The 13,567-nt window shown below is 40.3% G+C and overlaps 1 protein-coding gene across 3 annotated transcripts in view; it reads right to left on the reverse strand.

Moving 5' to 3' along the window:
• CHCHD3 (coiled-coil-helix-coiled-coil-helix domain containing 3) overlaps nucleotides 1-13,567 on the reverse strand; it is a 280,347-nt gene that overhangs the window by 203,810 nt on the left and 62,970 nt on the right. The gene's annotated exons all lie outside the window — the stretch shown is intronic.

Here is a 13,567-nt window from a genome sequence, read left to right on the forward strand (position 1 = left end):
AGATCTCACTGACAGGTTCTTGTATCTAGAGACAGCTGACACAAGATCAGAACTGAGTAACAGTTTTTTTTTGTCTATTATTTAATTTATTATTTAATCTATTTGGGTTATTGTTAAATAACCCAAAATTATCTGCCAAGTATTTAACAGGTGCTTAAACTCTCACGGCACTCCTTCGGTAACAAGACCAACAAAAAGACACCTCCATCCCACAAAGAACCACCCATCTAAAATCAATGAAAATGCTAGCCAAGCAAATCTGAGAAGGTATGATCACATGGGCATAATGTAACACAACACTAGTTTTACTACTATATTCCCAAAATTTGCAACAGTGAGGCAAAAGCAGCGACTCATGGGTAGTGAGTTAACCAACACAATTTCTTGAAGGTACACTGGCAATAATATTTCGCATAATTTTTGCCTGAGCAATTCTACTTGGAGAAATTTACCCCAAGGAAGCAATGCTGGATAATACTGTAATAGGAAAGGAAATAACACTGGATATGTGTTAATTTGCTAACAAGGATATTCAAAGCATTCTCCACAGTAGTGAAACATTCTGAGCTATTTATTTGGAAGGCAAAGTCTCAAATGGTGAACTACCATGAAAGTATCCAATGACAAAACGTCCATGATACGTTTAAGAAGAAACGTAAGGCAGCTTAGAAAAACAGGAGTTACAATATGACATCACTTCTGTTACCTTCCCCCATGTACCAAAATATTTACAACGGTTTTTTGGGAGCAGTGGGATTTTGGCAATTTTCATCTTCTTCATTTTGTTTAGCTGCTTGTCTCTAATTTTGTCTACAGTGCACATTACTTTTGAAATTAGAGTAAAACATTTATTACTACTGTGTGCCTCTGACTATCCTTTTACCCATAGATATTCTCAAATAGTAGGAAGAGGGTACGGGTGAGGGGATGATAGAACATAGAAAAGCAGAGCAGGCTACGAGAAAGAATCGACTACAGACAAAGGAAGAGAAACAAGCAGAGGCAGACTCTAGAGAGGCTCAGGGACAGGCTGGTGCTCAGGAACCAATTCCCCTTATCGAGGGCCTGAGGGGCCACTAGAAGTGGGCAGAGAAGGTGGCCCGTGTCATGGCTGCTGCTGACTCCAGATCCCTGCAGCATTTGAAGTTTCACGGGTAGGGGAAACTGGCAGCTCTCTGGACCTCCTCAGGGACCCCCAAGCTACATACTGCTGAGCCCTCTCCCCACCACGCTACGATACATGTCTCCCAATCTTCTGATTCTCTTAGCTTCTTGATTAATTTATTTGCCCTTTCAAAATGTCCTCTAATTCATTACAGCCTTCCTGGAATTGCTGTCTGGCTTCTCGACATGTGATATCAGATGTCCCATAAACAACAGGACTATTATATTAAAACCGTGAATTAGATCCGAGCATCCTATTTCTCCCTAAGCCTATTAACTTGATGTTCTACAGGTTGAATCTCATTTAATTTGCCATTTACAGGATAACCTTTCCAGGTGTATCTTTCAAGTCCTTCCTGCTGTTCTGGATATCTCTTAATATCTGTATGTTGGGGAAAATCATCAGAATGAGGTAAGAAAATTAATCCTGTTTTTCTCCTAATGGGAAAAACTGGAGAGGATGAGCACACAGTGCAATCAAGTCAAGACTGGGCAACACCCTGAAGAGGGCTGCCTTCCTGACTGAAGACTGAATAGCCAGCTGCTCACAGAGAAAAGCAAAGGATATTTCTCTGAAATGAGAAGATTGAGTGATCAAAAGGATCAGTTAAGGCAATTTCCTATTCTTCAGCATTTTGCCATTCGTTATGCAGTCAAAGGTGTTATGTCTCTGTGCACAGAATTGTCACCATATGGTACCGGAATCAGCAGATCATATTACCAATGATTTTTAGGAGAGGAAAATTCAAAACAATACTTCTCTGTTATCTATACACACATGCAGAAAAGCAAGAAATTCTATGGGGGCGGGGGGGGGGGGGGGGGGGGGGCGGGGGGGAGGCACACTTATATAACACAGCAAGGCCAGGCATGTTGTCAATAAGAGTAAATTAAAAAATCACTTTGCCACTTTTATAACCTCTCAGTTTTATACTGTGTTAGAATGATATATGTTAAATACATCAAGATAACGCTAGTCAGTCATGAAAAATGCCTAAGACAAATTTAAATGACCACCATAATAAAGAATTTGATCTTTTCTTTTTTGTATTCTCCCTAGGCTTATGTCAGTAAACTAGAATAAACATGTTATTAAAAGAGAATCAATAGAAGCCTTTAAAATATACAGTACCACAAAAGGTCAAGCCCTGGTATCGATTTTAATATAACATTTTTTGTGCAGCTTCCCAAAGGGTTCTTTTCTAATATTGTTCTTCATTTTTCTCTCACTTTGCTCCCTGACTGGTGAATTTGTTGTTCTTGTCTGCAAAAAGCTGTCTAAAGCTGGGTTTGCTGAGTGTGTGTCATTCCTATGACAAGCTGCTGGAAATGAAAAAACAAAAAACAAAAAAGTCAACCAAAAAAAAAAAAAAAATTAAAGGTAGTGGGAGGATAGACAAGAAAGCATGAAGCACAAGACAACATTCAAATAGCAAAGAGTACAGAAATGCTGAAACTCAGAACAATTTGCCATCGTGGACCCTCCTGGGCTTTTATCTCCCCGGGGGCCTTGCATGGACACCGAATCCTTGAAGCCAGGAAGGCTGAGGAAACCTTCCTGGTCTCTTGGGATTCAACAACGAGAAGAAGAAAAAACGATCTCAAAAAACCAGGTAAAGGACACAAATTTTCGAAATACAAATCCATGTGACCCCAGGCTCCTCTTGAACTTAAAGCACCAAATGTTCAAAGGAAAACTGGAACACCTTCAACAGGATTCGAGGGGACTAATGAGAGGCGTGCGGCTAGAGCCACAGACTTTCTGATTTCTGTCCCAACATTCAAGGTTCACAGACTGAGATAAAACACACTCAGTCATAGAAGTATGAGTGTGTGACAGTGTGTATTTTAGATGTAGTTCAAATTTTTCGTAGGTTTTTAGTTGCCAACAAAAATAGTCCAGAGTCCAAACCATAGTCTCCTAACTGTCAGTCTTTCACTTCTAGACAATGCTGACTAAGCAACTGTCTCAGGACAGGATAGAAAAATACATCATTTTTTGCCTAAGTCACATGAAACCAAAAAAAATGCTGCCTCTGCAGTTAAACCTGCGAGCCAGTTACACCTACTAGAGGGGAAGACATGAACCACAGTTGTTTCCTGAGGCCCAAGAAAGCTGAAGAGGAACAGCTGGGAAAGAGGTGTAAGGGGAAAGAGAGCTGGATTCGAATCCTGACGCTGCCTTTTGTCAGTAACACAGCCTAGGGCAAGGGACTCAGCCTCTCCGAGTGGCGTGGCGTTCCAACTGTAAATCAAACCTGTGAGGAGCAGAGCTACCCATCCATTTGCTCCCAGTTTGGCAGGGGGGGCGCCCAGCCTTGAATCCTGAGGAACTGTGAGGGGTATCATCCTACAGGCTGCCATACAGGCTAAGGAAGGGTGGTCAGAAGGCTCCTGCGGGAGTGCGGAGCTAAGGTACACAAATACAGCAGCACGGCACCCAGTAAACAGGAAGCAATCATTAAGTGAGAGCTGCTGTTGTCACATGATAATTCTCCTGCCTCTTTTCCCTTCTGGACAAATTCTATCCCATTCTAATCCTATTTAGCCATAACCATAAAATATCATTTTAATTTGGTAATGCATTCTTGTTGACACTTACTATATATATATATGAGTTCTGCCCTCCTATTCCAGTGGAAGAGACCGTCAATCAACAGCCAAAGTGCAATGAAGAAACAAAGTAGAGAAAAAGATAACCAGAGTGAGAGGACAGGAAAGAAAAAATATTTAGGTGAAATAATCAGGGAAAGCCTCTCTGTGGGGCTGGAGAGAACACCAAATAGTAAAGAGGAAGCCAGCCATGCAAAAATGGAATACAAGTATTGTAGGCAAAGAGCTGTAGGCACAAACAGGTTTGCAGCTGATGCCACTGAAATGTCCAATGAGAAGGTGGTAAGAGATGAGGCATGAGCATATTCATATACAAAAGGAATCAGAGGACTAGAAGGTCATGGAAAGATCCGGACTTTATGCTAAATCTAATGAAAAGCCAGTCGAAAATTTTAAGCAAATAAACTCCCATGATTCAAAATACATCTTTAGGGGCACCCGGCTAGCTGGGTGAGTAGAGCATCCGACTCCTGATCCAAGGTCATGAGTTCAAGCCCCACGGTGGGTACAGACATTGCTTTAAAAAATAAATTTTTAAAGCACACTAATACTGCTTTGTGAAGAGAACTTGGAGACCAGGGTGGCTCTCTGGAGGAGACTTTGTAATTGTACAAATGAGAAATGATAAAGACTTAGACCAGGGTTTCTCAACCTTAGCACTGATGACATTTGGACTGAATAATTCTATGTTGTTGGAGGCTGTTCTATGCATCATAGGATATTTACCAGCATCCCTGGCCACCACCCACTCCCTAGACACCAGGACCACCCTCTTCGTTGTGACAACTGTAAAGGTCTCCAGCCATGGCCAAATGCCCCAGGGGTGGGGGCGAGAGGAAACTATCCCCCAACTGAAAACCGCTAGCTTAGACTAAGTAGGGATAGAAATAGTGAGGGACAATGGATTTGCAATACATTTGAAAAGCAGGGACAACAGGGCTAATTAATTAGAAGGGGGAAAAGAGAGACATAAAGGCAAGAAGAAGGGAGCAAGAATAATCACTAATCAAAATTCTAATATTACCCTCAATTTTTGTTAAGCTAACATGTAAGTTTTCAGTAGTTTCAGGAAAGTGCTTTCTATGTCAAACCTACCTGGAGGTGTACAAATAACTTATGTTACAGAAACTCACTTGGACAATAGTTTGGGCTCTTTTTCTTTAAGTCTATAAAAACCAAATTGTATGGTTGACAGGTATATTCATAAAGAAATACATAATTCCCAACATTTTATAGCAAAATTTACTGAAATATTAATTTTCATCCACTATTTGACAGTATTTTGACAGTTTTATTTCAAAATACAGTCATGTGAATTTAAAAAAATACCAAAAAAAATCCCTTTACTTATGAATTCTTTTCAAAACTAAATTCCTTATTTATTGAGCTCAACAATCAATGGAAAAATTGTACTGAAATCTGAAAAACATAAAACTTCAGTAAACCACATCAAAAGAGCCTCAGACAGAACATTCAGACTAATATATAATCGGTAACATCACTGTTGGACCAGAAAATAATTTAGCCTCTGAGACACAGTCAAGTAGAGTGGTGATCAGTATGATTTCAGATTCCAGACTGTTTGTGTTCAAATCCCAATTTCTCTATTTTCTGGGCATGTGACTGTAAGCAAGTGAATCTCTGTGTGTTTCAGATACTTCATCTGCAAAGTGAGTGTACCAGCAGAAGAGAACTTCCTTCACAGCACTGCTGTGAAGGATTAAATGATCAATCCGTGCAAAGTGCTTGCACCAGTGCTCGGCACAAAGGAAGGGTTCAAAAACTATCCGCTGTTACTATTATTACTTATTATTACATATTATTACTGTGACTATTACTTTTCCTACGTAGAGTCTTCTTAAATGGCGTGTATTATCAGATCTAAAGTCTACCTGTAAGATCTGTATAAATGGCACACATGGGAAGAGGCCCACAATATAGGATTGGGAAGGGAAAAAAAGCAAGTTATACAACATTACTTCAATCTCATTTTGTTTAAAACACAAACCATGTAAAACACTGTTAAGAATATATTTCCCCCCGGGTATGAATGTGTGAATGGTTTTCTACGGGGAAACAGCAGAGTAAGGGAGAGAGGGGGAAAGATGATTAACTTTTTGTTCTTCTATATTATCTGAATTTCTTCAATAGGTATTTCTTGTGTGTGTGTGTGTGTGTGTGTGTGTGTGTGTGTGTGTGTGTGTGTGTATTTTTTTTACAAATAAACATCCGTGTTTTCAGTAGTTTGAGGAATGACCTAAGTCAAACCTACCAGGCTCTGTAGCAATAATAAAGATTGCAGACACTGCTGGGTAATGGTTTTTAAAAGGTGAAAGATTTATATGAAGAGAAACCAGAGTATGGGCAATGGTCTTTAAATTAATTGACATTTCCCATATTAAATTAGTGGTCTCAGTTGCCCTTTTTTTTTGGTTTTGTTTTGATTTGGTTTGCTTTTAATCCATCATCCTATTGTACTTATAGCAAAATTGTAATTTATGGGTTTTTAAGGAATTCTTGTTCTAATCTAATCACCATTCGTCAAATGGCACCGGGAGATAAGGAATTTAAGCAATCCATTCTAAGAAGCTGTGAAGGAACTTAAATTTAAATCATTAATTGAAACATTAATGGTTAATAAACTATTTTTATACTTTATACTTGATGTCAAAAAGCACACTAAAATCATTTTAATGGGATAACTTCGAAAACCAGTTCAAGTGAAATAGTTTGAGTGTGAAGGTGCTACACAGTATATGCGTAGGGAAGCAGCTGTCAACAGTATATGATAAATTGCTCCACACACATCGTACCTGCACATTACTCAACGCAGGAATTCTATATTCTAGTTCCAAAGGCACATTGCCCTAACAGCTAATTTTCTTAACTGATTTAAAAACACAGAAGTTTGTCAACTAAATGTGATACCTTATCAAATTACTTTGACTATTACAGAAAAGACAAATAATAACAAACGCTACAAACCAAAAATCCAACACATGAAGCAACACAACGGATAAAAATACTAGAATGACTGTAAGTCTCCTAAAAAAAAACAAAGAAAAAGCCCAAGAATGAATATAAAAGTAGAAATGCAAAACGATTTCCACTCCACAGTCATTTAAGTAAATCCTACACCTCTTTATTACTTCTCGAACAATGGCAGGGCCCAGGTGGCTCCACTGAACTCAACAGAACACTGCTGAGCACACGTGTGCCTCAGTGACCAGAAGCTGACACTCATCTCTAAAGTTCAGGAGGCAGAGGACCACCTGCTGCCACGTGCGGAGCCACCACACTGAGCAGTTAAGAAAAATGTCCCAATCTTAAGCTAATAAGGAATTTACATTGCCTCCATCATTTAAAATATGTACACAAATGAGCATTTAATAATTAAGTTACAGCCTACATAAATAAAGAATATTAACTTTAAACACAAATTCTCAAAAGATTTTGGTCCTAAAATAAAGGAAGTTGTAAAAAAAAAATAAAATAAAATAAAGTTGCCCAGATCTAATAACCAGGAGCACACCTACGGAGGTCCTTTTTGAAGCGATCTTTTATCTACTATGATTCAGAGGTGAAAATCCAAGTAAATGCTTGCTACTCCTCCCCACAATGATAAATGAAAAACTTTAAGGGAAGGACTCCCTGTACACATGGGAAGGTAGTACTGTGGGACGGTAAAGTGCATGGACTCCATCGACTTGGGTTTGAATCCCAGACCCACCGCTTACTAGATACAGGCCTGGGCAAGCTCCTTTACCTCTCATGTTTCTTATTTATAAAGTGGGGGTAACAGAGGTGCTGAGAGGATGAATGACTTAAAATACATAAAGTGCTCAGAACAGCACTGAACACACAACAAATACAAGGCAACACCACCTACAATTTTTTTTTTTTAATTTTCTCATTTTAGTTGGGCAAATGGGTCCTGAACTGGAAATGGTTTTCATAACAGATAATATGTGACCCCAGAGTGTATATCCTATGTGTGTCTGTCATGTATAAACTGTGAAGAAAGTTTCCAAAGACAAACCATATCCACTTCTGGATAAGAATGGGATATGAAAGAATATGGGTTCTCTCAGCAAAATACTTACTAGAAACTTAACATGAGCCACTAGCTTTTTAACAGTTTTCACCAACCAGGAAAGGAAGGGGGAGGGGTTATTACTTAAACATCAAAATGTGTCAATGTTTGGAAATATTATAATGCTGAGAAAAAAACTTTACATCTGATTTACAACCGTGTTGCCCACACTCCTTTTCAGCTTGAGACTCTACTGGCAAAGCTGTTAAAGTCAGAAGAAGAAAGAAGGGACCCTGTCCATGTATTTTTCCAGTTTCCAAAGGGAACTGCCATAGAAGGATCTCACATTCTTCTACACTCTTCCCAACACAGCATTCATTACCAGCAGGATCAGCAGATGTCTTCCAGAAAGGCCAGGACTGCGTGCTCAGCCAGGGTAAGGCCCAGCCTACGTGGACCACCGTCCATAAATACTAACTTCTGGACTCAAGGAAATGGACATCAGGCCACTGCCCACTCACCTTCTAGAACAAAAACAAAACCACATCCATCCAAGAAATGCCGTTTGGACAAGACAAGTACACTCCTCACACAGAAAGTGTCCAAATTGGAGAGAAAATTATCCTGACCCCAGGTTTCTCAAACTAAGCCCTAATTAGCATCAGGGCCTATGAAGATGATTCCCAGGTCTCTAGGAAGGGAAAAGAGGGAGGAAAAGGCTGACAGAGCTCTACAACCCTAGTCCTAGCCCTAACCAGATGGCACTTTATATTGGAGTCCCATGTGGAGCTTCCTTTGAATCAATGTTTTACAGGATGATGAGAGTCAATATGATTCTATCATCTCAGCAATCGACAGTGTGGGGCTGAGGGGCTGTCCAATTCAAGTCCTGGTTCGGCTGCTGACTAAGAAGCTTCACATATGTCTACTTCAGTCATATGTTTCTATGAAACAGTGATAAACTATTAATGCTACTGTCAGTGTTATGGAAGGAATGATAAATGATTCACAGAGCACATTACCACCCCCTCCCATCCCCGGATTGTACTGGGCAATGCAGAAACAGCAACAAGAACCACTACAACCACAGAACACGCAGAAACCAATTCGTAGAAACTTCCAAATGCAGAAACCAATTTTGGCACAAATAACTTCAAACACTATGCTTCACGAGAGAAAACTCTGTAATTACTATCAGAAGATACACGTGAACAAGAAGTGGTTGAACATCACTGCTGTTAATACAATCAGTAAAAAAGTTACAGATTTCTACGGCATGCTTGACTGATTCTGGTTTTCCAGGCTTAATATTCCTACCATGTAGAAAGAGCTTCTTCAACAGGATTCGGGGTGGGCTTCTCCAACAACGTAGCATTGATAGGAAAGAAAAATGGCTTTGGAAAAAGAAGAGATTTAAATAAAACACAGACTCAATAATCCAACCTTCTATAATGACTGGTTATAGAATGGAGTAGATTCTATTAAAAAGAGAAAAGTGTCACTTGAAGAGAAAAAGATGAAAGCAGCAGATGGTGAGAGATTCCAATAATCAGTACATACAAAGCACTTCCAGTCATGTTCCCCGGAAAAGTACTGGGTGGCTAAACGTGATCTTCCTACTGCACTGGGAACGGGTTAGGTCTTTATCTACTTTTAAACAAATGTAATAGAAAAGGGATGGGTATAAAACAACAGCAATGCAGTATGCATTAAAAAAAAAAAAAAGGCTTCAATAAGAAAATAAATCTATTATATTAGGGCTTTTAATACCACAGAAGGAGCTCTTAAATGTCAGCGAGTATAAAGGAGTAGTTTGCAGATAATGCCAACAAACTGTCCACTACCATTAGCAAGCCAGACACAGAAGTACATTCGCATCACAGCAGAGTGATACACATTACACCCGGGTATCAGAGGAGTGTCACCGAAGAATGATAACTCAAATTTCATCGATCACCTTATTTGCAAATATTTATAAATCAGAAGTTAAAATTCATTTGCCTGTGACAGTTGAGTGCCTTGAGAAAATACTGACTGCTAAGTGATCTTTTAAAGTCACTTAAAAACTACACTTTTAAGGGGTGCCTGCACAGCTCAGCCGGTTGAGGGTCCGACTTCAGCTCAGGTCATGATCTCACAGCTTATGGGTTCGAGCCCCGCCTCGGGCTCTGTGCTGACAGCTCAGAGCCTGAAGCCTGCTTCAGATTCTGGATCTCCCTGTCTCTCAGTCCCTCCCCTACTCGCGGATGTGCTCTTGCTCACTCTCTGTCTCTCAAAAATAAACATTAAAAACAGTAAAATAAAAAACTGCGCTTTTATGATGAGTACGGTTATCCATGGTACTTCTTGCCTGAAAACTGTTTTTTTTTTAAGTACTATACACCTAGAGATTACACACAGGCTGAAGGTATGTAATTTCATAACTGTGTGATTTGTGTCTACAATTGGAAAATGGTGTTTCACACTACACTAACTTAAAACAAAGATTTATAAGACAAGTATCTATGGTCTCTAGTTAAAGTCTGATTTTTATTTTTTATTAATATTTTAATGTTTATTTATTTATTTTGAGAGAGAGAGGTAGAGAGTGAGCGGGGTAAAGGCAGAGAGAGGGAGGGAGACAGAGAATCCCAAGCAGGGTCCGTGCCAAAGCCTGATGCAGGGCCCAAACCCACGAACCATGGGGTCATGACTCATGGTCAAGAGCTGGATGCTTAACCAACTGAGCCACCCAGGTGCCCCAACGTCTGATTTTTAAAGGCATAATTTGTTTTTATTTTTAACAAAACATAGAATATATATGTATATGTTATAGAACAGGCCGTCCTTGCTAGAAGACTGTCAGGATTTTCCAGGCCCAGTGATTCAACTCAACAATTTCTGTGAGAGCTCACTACATGAAAGGCGTCACGCTACGTAACTTCTGACAGGTTTTTTGGTTTTTTTTTTTTTTAACGTTTATTTACTTTTGGGACAGAGAGAGACAGAGCATGAACGGGGGAGGGGCAGAAAGAGAGGGAGACACAGAATCGGAAACAGGCTCCAGGCTCTGAGCCATCAGCCCAGAGCCCGACGCGGGGCTCGAACTCACGGACCGCGAGATCGTGACCTGAGCTGAAGTCGGACGCCTAACCGACTGAGCCACCCAGGCGCCCCTCTGACAGGTATTTTCAGTGGGACGCTAACCCACAATACCCTGTTTTTCTCCAGTGGACTCTTTCCTCCTTCCCTTCCCAGTTTTTTCCTGCAAGGGCAGAAAACATCTAATAATAAAGCTGAAATGAATTATGATACATAATGAGTTTAAACAGAAGATACCATCACTGTGAATTTCACTTTTACGATAAGAAACTAAATGCACAAATAAGCTTATTTAAGCCCTTGTTTGCTGACATAAGCCCTTACTTGATGCTCTAAATTGAAAACTGAATGGACTGTGCTCTACTCTAACTTACCCAGATACTGATAAAATTTATAACTAATTTATTAACCAAACTAATTATTTTAAGTCTCACAAATCTAAGGTAATTTTCCAAGTAATTAAAAATGAGGTGAAATTTCAACTGATGTCCATCAAAAACAGCAGGTAAGTCATCTTGGTTAATGCTCGGTTAGTTACAACATCACGTAGCTATTCCCTTCCTGGTTTCTTGAAGAAAGGTTATTAAAACTGAAACACCTGCGCTTGCCTTTACAGGTAAAGAGGTGAAATTCAAATGCCAAAGGTCAGAGGTCAGAAGTAGTTCCATTTTTCTTGCTGTCAGAGACTGACTCTTGGAGGTGGGGTGCAAAAGACCACATATTGTGGCATATTGTGTGCCTGCTACATTGGCCTGCTACGGTTACAACACAGTACGGTCAGCCATAATCCAAAACAGGCAATAAAGAATAACAGCAAAAACAGACTGCTGACACGGGCATTCAATTTACTCTTGACTCCCAATGCACCAAACAACCGTTCCATCCATGAGATGTGGTGGTAAGCAAAACTAGGATTCCAAATTAGACCCATCAATTGTAGTGTACTACTACCAGGTCAGTGATTTGGGGGGTGTCATCTTGTCAACTAAGCAAATAACTAAAGATTTTCATAAAAGAGAATCGGATCTAAAATTAACTGAATTGAGCTTCCACATGCAAATGTTTTCTGAGATACGATGAGAATACAACACATACAGTCATGGGGCTTACAATCAGCTGCATTGTCACTGGTCTTAATGAAGACCTTTTCCTACAAAGCAACTTTTAATTAGGCTACGTCTGCTGGTTAGATTTCAGACAGTGGAGATTTAAAGGAAAAGAGTTCAGGTGAATTTTCAATGGCCAGTCCAAACATTTCTGAACCGGATCTAATGGCGTGTGGCACTGCCAGGCAGAGATGCCGTCCAAGGCCTTCCAAGCAGGTAGGACAGGAGGCAGACCCTCAGGAAGTCCTTTCGGACCTGACAGATGTCATGGCCTGGAGCGTGTGTGGACTGTACCGGAGAATGCAGCTCCAGGACTGTGATGTGTCGTGTTTTCTCCCGCCTGAAAGCATCTCACAACTGCTGTCTGCCACGCGGCAGTCCTGCACGGTTGTCACAGCCTGCGCGTAGCATCAAAACTTACACAACTGGCAGCAGCAGCCTGGAAAAAACCCCAGGAATGACAACGGAGCAACCTTGTAAGGAAGGAATGCTGCGTTGCCAAGGTGTTGATAGCACAGAATATGGGATCCCATATGGAAAAGCAAGAACATCAAGACCCTGAGTCAAAGAGCGAGTCAGAGGAATCAGACCCAGTATGAACAAGGACATGTTGAGCCAGATCATTCTTTGTGTGGGGTGGGGGGGTTTACCCTATGCATTACAGGATTTTTAGCAGCACCTCTGGCCTCACCTGCTAGATGGCAATAATGACAAGCTGTGACAGTCAAAAATGTCTCCAGACATTGTCTTATGGCCCCTGGGGACCAAAACCTCCCTCACTCGAGAACACTACCTTAACCTATTTATTTTGCTTACATTTTCCTTTTTCATGAATACACAAAGTAATAGGTTTTTTAAAAATTCAAAGTAAATCTTAATGAGCTCTTTCAATAAAATTTCTAAGAGATAAACTACTGTGCTATAATTTGCAGCAATTTTTTTCTTAGTGGTACATCAAATGCTTCTTAAATCGATGACATCTTCAGTTCAATGAAATTTAGCCACCCACCATTCTTTCCCCTTTGTTGTGAAACCTTCATCCTGATTTCCTTTGGGAGAATTACTTCTACCCTGCTGTGTACAGTTTCAGTAGTACTCAGTTCTTCCCTACCTAGTAGTTCTCTCATCTTCCTTTTGATTCTCTTGAGCTATCCAATATGCTTCTAAAAATTTCCTCGCTTCCTAAGTTACCCAGAGTTCAGTTTCAGTCTTTCAACCAAAAAACCTAACTGAAACAAAAGTCCTTCTTTAAGCTAGCCTGATGGAAGACATTTTGGATTAGCTCGCTGCCACAAAGTTCATCAGCTTATTAAAAATGTTACTGGTGGGGCACCTGGGTGGCTCAATGGGTTGAATGTCCAACTTCAGCTCAGGTCATGATCTCGCGGTTCCTGAGTTCAAGCTCCGTGTCAGGCTCTGTGCTGACAGCTCAGAGCCTGGAGCCTGCTTCAGATCCTGTGTCTCCCTCTCTCTCTGCCCCTCCCCCCACTCGCACTCTGTCTCTCACTCTCTCTCTCTCTCTCTCTCTCTCTCAAAAAGAAACATTAAGAAAAAAAATTTTAAAAAGAAA

Source organism: Panthera leo, chromosome A2 (assembly GCF_018350215.1).
Source record: "Panthera leo isolate Ple1 chromosome A2, P.leo_Ple1_pat1.1, whole genome shotgun sequence".
NCBI classification, from domain to species: domain Eukaryota; kingdom Metazoa; phylum Chordata; class Mammalia; order Carnivora; family Felidae; genus Panthera; species Panthera leo.